Raw genomic sequence first — 11694 nt, forward strand, 5'->3', positions numbered from 1 at the left:
AATTGCATTCCTATTTTTCTAACCATTGGATTACTAATAAACTTTTATCATTTTAAAACCCAGTGATTGGCGTTTCGCACAGACTGGCTGCCCGGGGCTCTGGGTAAGGAAAGATGGCACACCCAACATGGGCAGGATGCTGTGGAATCTGTTTGCACAGCCATGAACGCGGCTGGCACGGTGCGGGCACACCCCGGTTCCCCGGTTATCCTGGCTGTGGGTGCGGGCACATCCCGGTGCCCGGGCCATCCCGGCTGAGGGTGCCACCCCCAGCAGCCGCAGCCGCAGCCGCAGGCAGAGCCCCGCAGCACTAATTAGCCCGAGCTGTTTGTCCCACTAAATGAGGCTCATTAGAGCGCGCTCGGAGGCAGCAGCAGCCAGCGGCGCCCCAATTCCTCTAATGCCCATCGAGGGCGGCTCCGCAGCACCTGCGGCAGCCCCAGCCCGGGCAGGAGGAGCGATGGATGCATCGGGAGCGGGCAATGACGATTCCCATCCCAGCAGCCCGGGAATGCGGCACATCCCGCTCATTGCGGGCGGAGGTTGGCACTCCCGCTGCTCCGGGAGGATGGAGCATTTCTCACATTTCATCCCTAAAGCAATTAGTTTGCCATCCTCTAAATGCCTCCGTTATCCTGAGCACATTATCCTTTCGTGGGAATCGTTATTGGAGCTGGAATGATGGGGAAAGCACAAACCGAGAGGGCACTGCCAGCCCTGGATCCATGGGATCTGCTCAGGGGGCACTGCCAGCCCTGGATCCATGGGATCTGCTCCAAGGGGCACTGCCAGCCCTGGATCCATGGGATCTGCTCAGGGGGCACTGCCAGCCCTGGATCCATGGGATCTGCTCAGGGGGCACTGCCAGCCCTGGATCCATGGGATCTGCTCGGGGGGCACTGCCAGCCCTGGATCCCAACTTTATATAACTCTATACGTCTATAACATTAGATATAATGCTATATAAATAGATCACTTTATATAATTTCTCTAACTTTATACAATCTATAACATTAGCTATAACAGAGACACCTTATTACCCCTATATATTCACCGCAACTTTATCAATTCCAAATATTTGTTTGAGCTGCTGCTCTCCCAGAGATCTCCATTTGGAACAACTCCAGGCACCGAGGGCCCTTTGGAAAATCCCACCCTGTCCCACAGCTGACAAATCCATATTTCAAAGGGCCACTGATGATGCTCCCAAACACCTCCTGCACTTTCCAAATCATCTCGTGGTGTTACAGAAATCCCCTTGGGAAATCTGATTTTAGACGCACATGTACAAATATTTTACCGTTCTACTGTTTCCCTTACTGACACAAACGGACACCTGGAAGGTGCCAGCCCCAGCCATGAGGTGCAAACAACCCCCGGTTGTTGCAGCACTGTGAGGAGCTGAGAGGCCGCCCCGGCTCAGGACATTCCCGAGCGCTGCCCCCTTTGCGGGGCTCTGTGTGCCCCGGTGCCAGCCGGCCGGGCAGGGACAGCGCTGGCAAGGGGCTGCCGTGCTCCCGCAGCCGGTGCCGCGGCCCCTCGGTGTCCCAGCAGCTGTTTCCCATCTCCGCCCCGCAGGTACGGGCGGCATTAGTGCAGCTTGGCCTGCTCGGCGCACAAGGAGCGGCTGTGTAATTGCATTAGCCGCGCTCCAGCTCGCCGCGGTGCCGCTGCCTCCATCCTCCCTCCATCCTCCCTCCTTCCCTCCCTCCCTCCCGTGGCCCCGATGCCGGTAGGAAGCCGCACACCTGGCAGCACCTTCAGCTCTCTCCGAGGGAGCTGCTGCGTTCCCAGCCCATCTGGGATCGCTTCCAGGACACAGCGCAGCCCTGCGAGACGCTCGCTGCACCTCGGGGGGCTGTGGTGCCTGAAAACCGCGGAATTTCTGCTGGAATTCCTGGGAATGGGTGAGGCACACCCATTCGGTCACCCCCAAAATGCACAAACTGGCCCCCACATTCCTGACTGATTCTCTGTGATTAAACCAGCTCTGTTTCACAGCTCCATCCTAGCAAACCCGCGCTTTGCCTCCATCAGAGCCGCAATGGAACAAACAAACAAACAAACAAACGAGTCTCAGTCCCGGGCAGCTGCTCCAGCACTGTGTGGGTTTCTCCAGGGATGATGCCCCAAGCACAGCTCTGCTTTGGGGATCCCACAGACCGAGAGACCCTCGCCCACAGCAACGCCACACTTGCCCACGAGGCCGGGCAGATGCCGGCTCTGGGGCTGGGCAGCCCCCCTGGCTGGCACAGAGCCCCCTTGCCCAGCCTGGCAGCAGCAAGGAGCTGCAGGGCCCCAGGGCAGCTCCCGGCTGAGCCCCAGCCACGGCGGCTTAAGCGAGGCCTCGGATCTCCCTCTGGAGCGGGATTAGAGGCTGTTGGTCCTCCAGATCCGCACCACGAGGAGCCAACTTTAATCTCCTGCAGGGCCTTGTTATCCTCTTTTCTGAGACTCATCCCATCGGATGTGCAGCCTCTGCAGAGCCCCCTCGGCTGCCCGAGGTGGGGCAGGGAAATGCCCCTGCCTGTGCCTGGTTATGTCCCATATATATATATAACCAGCAAAAGCTCTCCACAGCCTGGATCTGCTTCCACAGGAGCCGCACCAATTAACAACTCCCCAGCAGCCACATTCCCCGGAGCACTTTCAAAACATCAGCACAGCTGCCTGTGACAAAAAGGTGCTTCCTTCACCCCTCATTAATTTTTCCAGTGATCTGGCACTTGCTATGGCTAATGGACAAGGGGAATGATTAATCCCCATCTTTTTGCTGGAGATCAGGATAGAGTGAGGAAGGAAGGGAAGCTATAATGAGACATTCCCACGTAGTTATGTTTGAAGAACCTCAGAGTACGGTTCTTCCACCCTCTGCAAAGGCATGGAAGATTTCAAAAGGACACATCGCAGTTTTCACCCCTCATTCCAGCATTTCCCAATGAGAAATTCCAATGGCAATAAAGCAGGGAACTCGCTGTGCCAGTGGCAGCCTTTGAACGGATGGCTTGGCGAGGGAGAGGAGGGAAGGAAGCACTCAAAAGCTCTCATCAGATGCTCCGAAAATTATTTCAGCTGCTAAAAATGCTAAACAAATTTGGATTTCAAAGGCCATGTTCCAAACCCTTCCCCTTTGATAATTGCTTTTTTCATTTTTTGAAGCCATCTGTCATAGATTTCATTCCAGCCTCAGAGGGCCGACGTTCCCCTCACGGAGCGCCCGGGATGGGGAATGTGGCAGCTCCCCGGAGAGGCCTCAGGACCCCTTCCAGCGTTCCAGGGGCTCCGGGAGAGCTGCACAGGGACTTTGGACAAGGCACAGAGTGCCAGGACAAGGGGAGAGGCTTCCCTTTGACACACGGGACACCGGGAGGGAGTTCCCACCCGTGAGGGGACATCGGGAGGCGGCTCCCGCCCGTGAGGGGGCTGAGCCCCGACCCATCCCGCCCACAGCAGCTGCGGCTGCCCCATCCCAGGAAATGCCTCAGGGAGAGCTTGAAGAGGGACTTTGGACTAGGAACGGGATGCCAGGACAAGGGGAGAGGCTTCCCTTTCACACACGGGACATTGGGAGGCGGCTCCTGCCCGTGAGGGGACATCGGGAGGCGGCTCCCGCCCGTGAGGGGGCTGAGCCCCGACCCATCCCGCCCACAGCAGCTGTGGCTGCCCCATCCCTGGAAATACCTCAGGGGGCTCCAGGATAGCTGCAGAGGGACTTTGGACTAGGAACGGGATGCCAGGACAAGGGGAGAGGCTTCCCTTTGACACACGGGACACCGGGAGGGAGCTCCCACCCGTGAGGGGACATCGGGAGGCGGCTCCCGCCCGTGAGGGGGCCGAGCCCCGACCCAGCCCGCCCACAGCAGCTGCGGCTGCCCCATCCCTGGAATTGTTCCAGGGGGCTCCAGGAGAGCTTGAAGAGGGACTTTGGACTAGGAATGGGATCCCACGACAAGAGGAGAGGCTTCCCTTTGACACACGGGACATCGGGAGGGAGTTCCCACCCGTGAGGGGACATCGGGAGGCGGCTCCCGCCCGTGAGGGGGCCGAGCCCCGACCCATCCCGCCCACAGCAGCTGTGGCTGCCCCATCCCTGGAATTGTTCCAGGGGGCTCCAGCAGAGCTTGAAGAGGAACTTTGGACTAGGAATGGGATGCCAGGACAAGGGGAGAGGCTTCCCTTTGACACACGGGACATTGGGAGGCTGTTTCTGCCCGTGAGGGGACATCGGGAGGCGGCTCCCGCCCGTGAGGGGGCCGAGCCCCGACCCAGCCCGCCCACAGCAGCTGCGGCTGCTCCATCCCTGGAAATGCCTCAGGGGGCTCCAGGAGAGCTTGAAGAGGGACTTTGGACTAGGAACGGGATGCCAGGACAAGGGGAGAGACTTCCCTTTGACACACGGGACATTGGGAGGCGGCTCCTGCCCGTGAGGCGGCTCCCGCCCGTGAGGGGGCTGAGCCCCGACCCAGCCCGCCCACAGCAGCTGCGGCTGCCCCATCCCTGGAATTGTTCCAGGGAGCTCCAGGAGAGCTTGAAGAGGAACTTTGGACAAAGCACAGAGTGCCACGACCAGGGGAGAGGCTTCCCTTTGACAGACGGGCCTAGACGGGACATTGGGAGGCGGCTCCCGCCCGTGAGGGGACATTGGGAGGCCATTTCTGCCCGTGAGGGGGCTGAGCCCCGGCCCGGCGCGCCCACAGCAGCTGCGGCTGCCCCATCCCTGGAATTGTTCCAGGACAATTTGGAATTACCTGGGCCGTAGCAGGTGCAGGTGTGGCACCGGGTGGTCCCCGAAGCAGCCTCCGTGCCGAGCCGCCGGTGTTTCCGCGCTCGCTCCGCGCTGCCGGGGCCGCTCCGCTCCGTGAGGGGAAACCCGGGGCAGCAGCGCCCCCTGGCGGCGCGAGCGCTGAGGGAGCGCGAGCGCTGAGGGAGCGCGAGCGCTGAGGGAGCGCGAGCGCTGAGGGAGCGCGAGCGCTGAGGGAGCGCGAGCGCTGAGGGAGCGCGAGCGCTGAGGGAGCGCGAGCGCGAGAAAAAGGGCGGGAAAACGGCGGGGACGGCTCCGCTGTGAGGGGACAGCGCTGCCATGGCAGGGACAGCTCCTCAGGGCAGTGCCACCTCCTCAGGGCAGTGCCACTTCCCCCTGGCAGTGCCACCTCCCCCTGGCAGTGACAAAGCTGCTGTCCCAGGCTTCTCCCAGCCCTGTCCAGCCCAGCCTTGGGCACTGCCAGGGATCCAGACACAGCCACAGCTGCTCTGTGCCCCCCGTGCCAGCGCCTGCCCACCCTGACACGGAACAATTCCCTCCCCAAATGCCACCTAAAGTCCCCAGCTGAAAGCCACCAGCCCAGCTGTCCCTCACAGGTTGTTTTATTCCCCAAACAACGTGCTGGGAAGGTTTAACATGTGCAAAACACTTTCCATGGGGGGATGTTTCCATCCAGGAGCCCCATGCCAGGTGACCACACCCCTCAGCATCCACGGGAGCCATTTTGGTGCTATGCCTCAGCTCAGCTCTTTTTCTACATGCTGAGCTCCTTGGATTTTATTTTTTTTTTTTTTTCAGTCCTGCCTGTGAAATCTGAAGGTCCTGAGGGTCTCTTTTGACATTATAGCAACATTTTCGCTGGGTTTGTAAATGCACCAGAGAGAGGCCAAGCCTGGTGTGCTGGTGCAGTGCCCATGGAAGCCCCGGCGTGCCCGGGCACTCTGCGGTGCCAGCCCGGCCCCGGCTGCCGAGCGGGGCGGGCGGAGGAGCGGGGACAGCCCGGGGCCGGCAGCCGGGAAGGCGCCCAGGGAACGGAACGGAACGGAACGGAACGGAGCGATTGGATTAGGAAAGGCCACAGGGCGAGCAGATGTTGTGGGCAGCTGAGGGGGGGCGGCATCGGGGCCGGGCGGGAGCGCTGGAGGCGGCCGGGGATGGATGGGGGATGGAGGGATGGATGGATGGATGGATGGAACCAGTCTCCTGCACTATTGCTGCAGTTAAAGGGACAAATGGCAGCTTTCTGACGCTGCTCTCTTCCTGCAGACGCCGCAGGGATGTCAAAGCAGCACAAACCCCGCAGCTTCAGCTGCCAGCCCAGCCCGGCCCCTGTGCAGCTCCTCCTTCCTCCTCTGCCCTGCCCAAATCCACCGGAGTTCTGCCACTTCCATTGCCATTGCCATTGTCACTGCCATTGCCATTGTCCCTTCCATTCCCATCCCATTGCCATTCCCACTGCCATTGTCACTCCCACTCCTATTGCCATTGTCATTGCCATTGCCAATCCCATCCCATCCCATTCCCAATCCCATCCCATCCCATCCCATCCCATCCCATCCCATCCCATCCCATCCCATCCCATCCCATTCCATTCCATTCCATTCCATTCCATTCCATTCCATTCCATTCCATCCCATCCCATCCCATCCCATTCCATTCCATTCCCAATCCCATCCCATTCCACATCCCGTGATCCCGTGTAATACACAGTCTTGGCATTTCTTATCACTCCCAACCATGCCTTTCGCCATTTTTTTCATGTTTGTTCCAAATTTCAGGGCTGTGCATCCTTTTTGCCTCAGACCAAAAGCCTATCAGTCGCTTTCATCATTTGAATTAAATTAATTAAATTAAATTTGCTCTAAATTCCCATTGAGAATTTTCTCCAATTTCCCAATGGGAATTTTCACCAATTTCCCATTGGGAATTTTTTCTAATTTCCCATTGGGAATTTTCACCAATTTCCCATTGGGAATTTTCTCCAATTTCCCATTGGGAATTTTCTACAATTTCCCATTGGGAATTTTCTCTAAATTCCCATTGGGAATTTCCTCCAATTTCCCATTGGCTTTGGGAATTTTCTCATTTTTCCCACTGGCTTTGGGAATTTTCTCCAATTTCCCTTTGACTATGGGAATTTTCTCCAATTTCCCATTGCCTTTAGGAATTTTCTCCAATTTCCCAATGTCTTTGGGAATTTTCTCCAATTTCCCTTTGGCTATGGGAATTTTCTCCAATTTCCCATTGGCATTGAGAATTTTCTCCAATTTCCCATTGGCTTTGGGAATTTTCTCCAATTTCCCTTTGCCTTTGGGAATTTTCTCCAATTTCCCTTTGCCTTTGGGAATTTTCTCCAATTTGGAATTTTCTCCAAATTCCCAATGGCTTTGGGAATTTTCTCCAATTACTCCAATTTCCCATTGGCTTTGGGAATTTTCTCCAATTTCCCAATGTCCCTGGGAATTTTCTCCAATTTGGAATTTGCTCCTTCCCAAGTGGATGTGAGTTATTTATTGGGAACGCGTTTTCCCAGGAAATAAATCGGAGGGATTTTGCAATTTGGATGTAATGTTCCCCAAAAGCCATTCAGGCAAAATCTCTTTTTAACTGTGCCTAATTAGGGATCCGCACCAAAAACCGGAATGTTGATTATTCCTCTCGCAAAGGGGAAAAATCATCAATTCTTTCTAATGGGATCTTTAATAATAAAAAAGAACAATAATCATTACTAGCAGAGACTGATGGCTTCCATGGGGCCGCCTCGCCGGCGCTCGGCTGATTCCAGCGCGCAGCATTAATTACTGGAGACTAATTAGGCCAAATGGCAAAGGAAACCCTTAATGAGAGAGGGGCTCTGGAATTCGGGAATTCTGGAGCCCCTTCCTGCCATGCCAAGGTTGGAATTCGGGAATTCTGGAGCCCCTTCCTGCCATGCCAAGGTTGGAATTCTGGAGCCCTTCCTGCCATGCCAAGGTTGGAATTCTGGAGCCCTTCCTGCCATTCCCAAGATTGGAATTGTGGAATTCTGGACCCCCTTGTTGGAATTGTGGAACCCCTAATTCTGGAATTGTGGAATTCTGGATCCCCTTCCTGCCATGCCAAGGTTGGAATTGTGCAATTCTGGACCCCCTTGTTGGAATTCTGGAATTCTGGAGCCCTTTCTGCCATGCCAAGGTTGGAATTCTGGAACCCCTTCCTGCCATTCCCAAGATTGGAATTGTGGAATTCTGGAGCCCCTTGTTGGAATTCGGGAATTCTGGATCCCCTTCCTGCCATCCCAAGATTGGAATTCTGGAGCCCTTCCTACCATGCCAAGGTTGGAATTGTGGAGCCCCTTCCTGCCATCCCAAGATTGGAATTCTGGAATTCTGGAACCCCTTCCTGCCATTACCAAGGTTGGAATTGTGGAATTCTGGAGCCCCTTGTTGGAAATGTGGAACCCCTTCCTGCCATGCCAAGGTTGGAATTCTGGAATTGTGGAATTCTGGAGCCCCTTCCTGCCATGCCAGGGTTGGAATTGTGGAATTCTGGAGCCCTTCCTGCCATGCCAAGGTTGGAATTCTGCAATTCTGGAGCCCTTCTTGCCATGCCAGGGTTGGAATTGTGGATCCCTCCCTGCCATGCCAAGGTTGCAATTCTGGAATTTTGGAATCCTGGATCCCCTTCCTGCCATGCCAAGGCTGGAATTCTGGAATTGTGGAATTCTGGAGCCCCTTCCTGCCATGCCAAGGTTGGAATTGTGGAATTCTGGAGCCCTTCCTGCCATGCCAAGGTTGGAATTCTGGAATTGTGGAATTCTGGATCCCCTTGTTGGAATTGTGCAATTCTGGATCCCCTCCCTGCCATCCCAAGGTTGGAATCCTGGATCCCCTCCCTGCCATGCCAGGGCTGGAATTCGGGAATTGTGGAGCCCCTCCTGCCATGCCAAGGTTGCAATTCTGGAATTGTGCAATTCTGGAGCCCTCCCTGCCATGCCAGGGCTGGAATTCCGTGCCCCGCCGGAGCCCATCCCGTTTCCCGCGGGCGCGCTGTCGCCGCTCTCCCCTCCCTCCCTAAGCAGATTAAAGGCTTTGGGCTCTCCTCTCCTCAGTGGGTGTTTAGCGGGTTGTAATTCCCGATTAAGCCTCGCCACGGGGTTTCAATTTTACATTGAAACCCATTGGGTTTCAATTTTACATCCCCAAAACTTCCCTGAACGCAGCCAAGGAGAGGCTGAAAATTCCCATTGGGTTTCAATTTTGCATCCCCAAAACTTCCCTGAATGCAGCCAAGGAGAGGCTGAAAATTCCCATTGGGTTTCAATTTTACACCACCAAAACTTCCCTAAATTCAGCCAAGGAAAAGCTGAAAATTCCCATTGGGTTTCAATTTTACATCGCCAAAATTTCTCTAAATTCAGCCAAGGAGAGGCTGAAAATTCCCATTTTTAGATCTGCTCCCTTCCTCCTTCCATGGAATCCTGGAATGCTTTAGGTTGGCACCATGGCATGGGCATGGAAGGGGCAGGCTGGCACCCTGGGCATGGAGCCATTGGCCAGCCCACAGGGCACAGCACCCACACGGTGCCAACCGCTCCTCTGGTGCCACAGCAGTGCCAGCCTGGGTGCCCACTGCCGGCAGGGACATTGGCATGGAATGGCTGGCATTGGGCACCACGCTGGGCACAGCACCCACACGGTGCCAGCCGCTCCTGTGGTGCCACAGCAGTGCCAGCCTGGGTGCCCACTGCCGGCAGGGACATTGGCATGGAATGGCTGGCATTGGGCACCACGCTGGGCACAGCACCCACACGGTGCCAGCCGCTCCTGTGGTGCCACAGCAGTGCCAGCCTGGGTGCCCACTGCCGGCGGGGACATTGGCATGGAATGGCTGGCATTGGGCACACAGTGCCAGGCTGAACCATGAAATATTCCCTGAGTGCCCTGGCACCTCCCGTGGCACAAATCCCTGCGCTGCCCACCGGTGTGCCAAGCCAGCAACTGCTGACTGGAACGTTTCTATTGTGGCGTTTTCTGCTAAATATGCATTATCTTAATTGCATTAGTCAAAATAATTAGCTAATATAGTTTTGCATAATGACGAGGTAAGCAAATATCACCAGAGCTCAGCGCTTCGTGCCTGAGTAAATTTGGGAAATTAATCGACTCCCAATTTCCTAATTATCTGCCTTTTATTCCAAACTCAAACAATGAAATGCTCCTGCCTTTTGTCATTTTGTTTGCACCTTGGAAAATTTAAAGCACCTGCTTTTTCCTTTTTATTATTTTTTTCCCCTCAATTTAGCAAAGAAATGGGAATGATCCTCTGTTTGAGGCACTCGGAGTGAGAATCACCAAAATCTGAATTTCCTCCTTTCCAGGAGGAAATTTCTGAACCATTTGGAGCAAAATCCTTGGGGAGAAAATTCCAAATGGAAAAATGAGAAACAAGCAGGATGGAGGGGGTAAAATCCATGTGGGTGTGACACTTGGGGACATGGGAATTGTTGGGTTTGGGGGTCTGGGGAGGATTTTCCAAGCTGAATATTTGAGCAGGAATTTGGGGGTCTTGGGAGGATTTTCCAACCTGAATATTTGAGAACCAGAGCAGGAATTTAGGGATCTTGGAAGCTTTTCCAAACTGAATATTTGAGCAGGAATTTGGGGATCTTGGGAGGATTTCCAGCCTGAATATTTGAGCAGGAATTTGGGGGTCTTGGGAGAATTTTCCAAGCTGAATATTTGAGAACCAGAGCAGGAATTTGGGAATCTTGGAGGCTTTTCCAAACTGAATATTTGAGCAGGAATTTGGGGGTCTGGGGACCCATTTTCAATCTGAATATTTGAGAACCAGAGCAGGAATTTGGGGATCTTGGAGGCTTTTCCAAGCTGAAAGGGATGGCAGGGTGGGCATGGCAGGGTGGGCATGGCAGGGTGGGCATGGCAGGATGGGCATGGCAGGGTGGGCATGGCAGGGTGGGCATGGCAGGATGGGCATGGCGGGGTGGGCACGGCGGGGTGGGCATGGCACGGTGGGCATGGCAGGGTGGGCATGGCAGGGTGGGCATGGCACGGTGGGCATGGCAGGGTGGGCATGGCGGGGTGGGCACGGCAGGGTGGGCATGGCAGGGTGGGCATGGCAGGGTGGGCATGGCGGGGTGGGCATGGCAGGATGGGCATGGCGGGGTGGGCATGGCAGGATGGGCATGGCAGGATGGGCATGGCGGGGTGGGCATGGCAGGGTGGGCATGGCAGGATGGGCATGGCAGGGTGGGCATGGCAGGGTGGGCATGGCGTTGTTATCTGCAGCCCTGGCTGTGTTTTAGGGCTGGCTGCTGGAAATTCCAATCTGTGAGGAAATTCCAATCTGTGACATTCAAATCAGGGCCCAGGGTTGGATTTCTGGGAGAAAGTAATTACAAGTAAAAGTTCGCAGTAATTCCCCACAAGTTCATTTAGGCGGCTTAATTAAAGCAGCAGCCCCTGCCTGGTGCACCAAATAAGGCCAAGAGTTTTCAAATATTCCCCTCAATTATCCTTATAAATCTTGGCCAGGTAATGAACACATTGCTGGGATTGCAGAGGAGCCGGACACTTATCTCCCTCGCAAAGATAAAGCAGCACAGCCCTAGAACGCATTGCTGAATCCCCCTTTCTATTAAATAATAATCACCGTAATTAATAGACGGGTTATTTTATCTGCCTAATCTGGTTACGGCCATTTATCACAGCCATGGAAATGAGGGTGGCACAAAGCCCTTCATTATGATTTTCCAAAGGGCTCGTGTCTCTCTCTGGAGCATGGAAAATGTAATTCTCTTGAACTTAATAAGATACTTGACTTGGTGGCATTCCCAGCGAGCAAATCCAGGCAAGGCTTGGCTTTCTTTTCTTTTTTTTTTTTTTTTTCCTTCTGTCACACTCAATTTGTTTGACTCCCAATTCTCCATCACT

Source organism: Zonotrichia albicollis, chromosome Z (genome assembly GCF_047830755.1).
Source record: "Zonotrichia albicollis isolate bZonAlb1 chromosome Z, bZonAlb1.hap1, whole genome shotgun sequence".
NCBI lineage: Eukaryota > Metazoa > Chordata > Aves > Passeriformes > Passerellidae > Zonotrichia > Zonotrichia albicollis.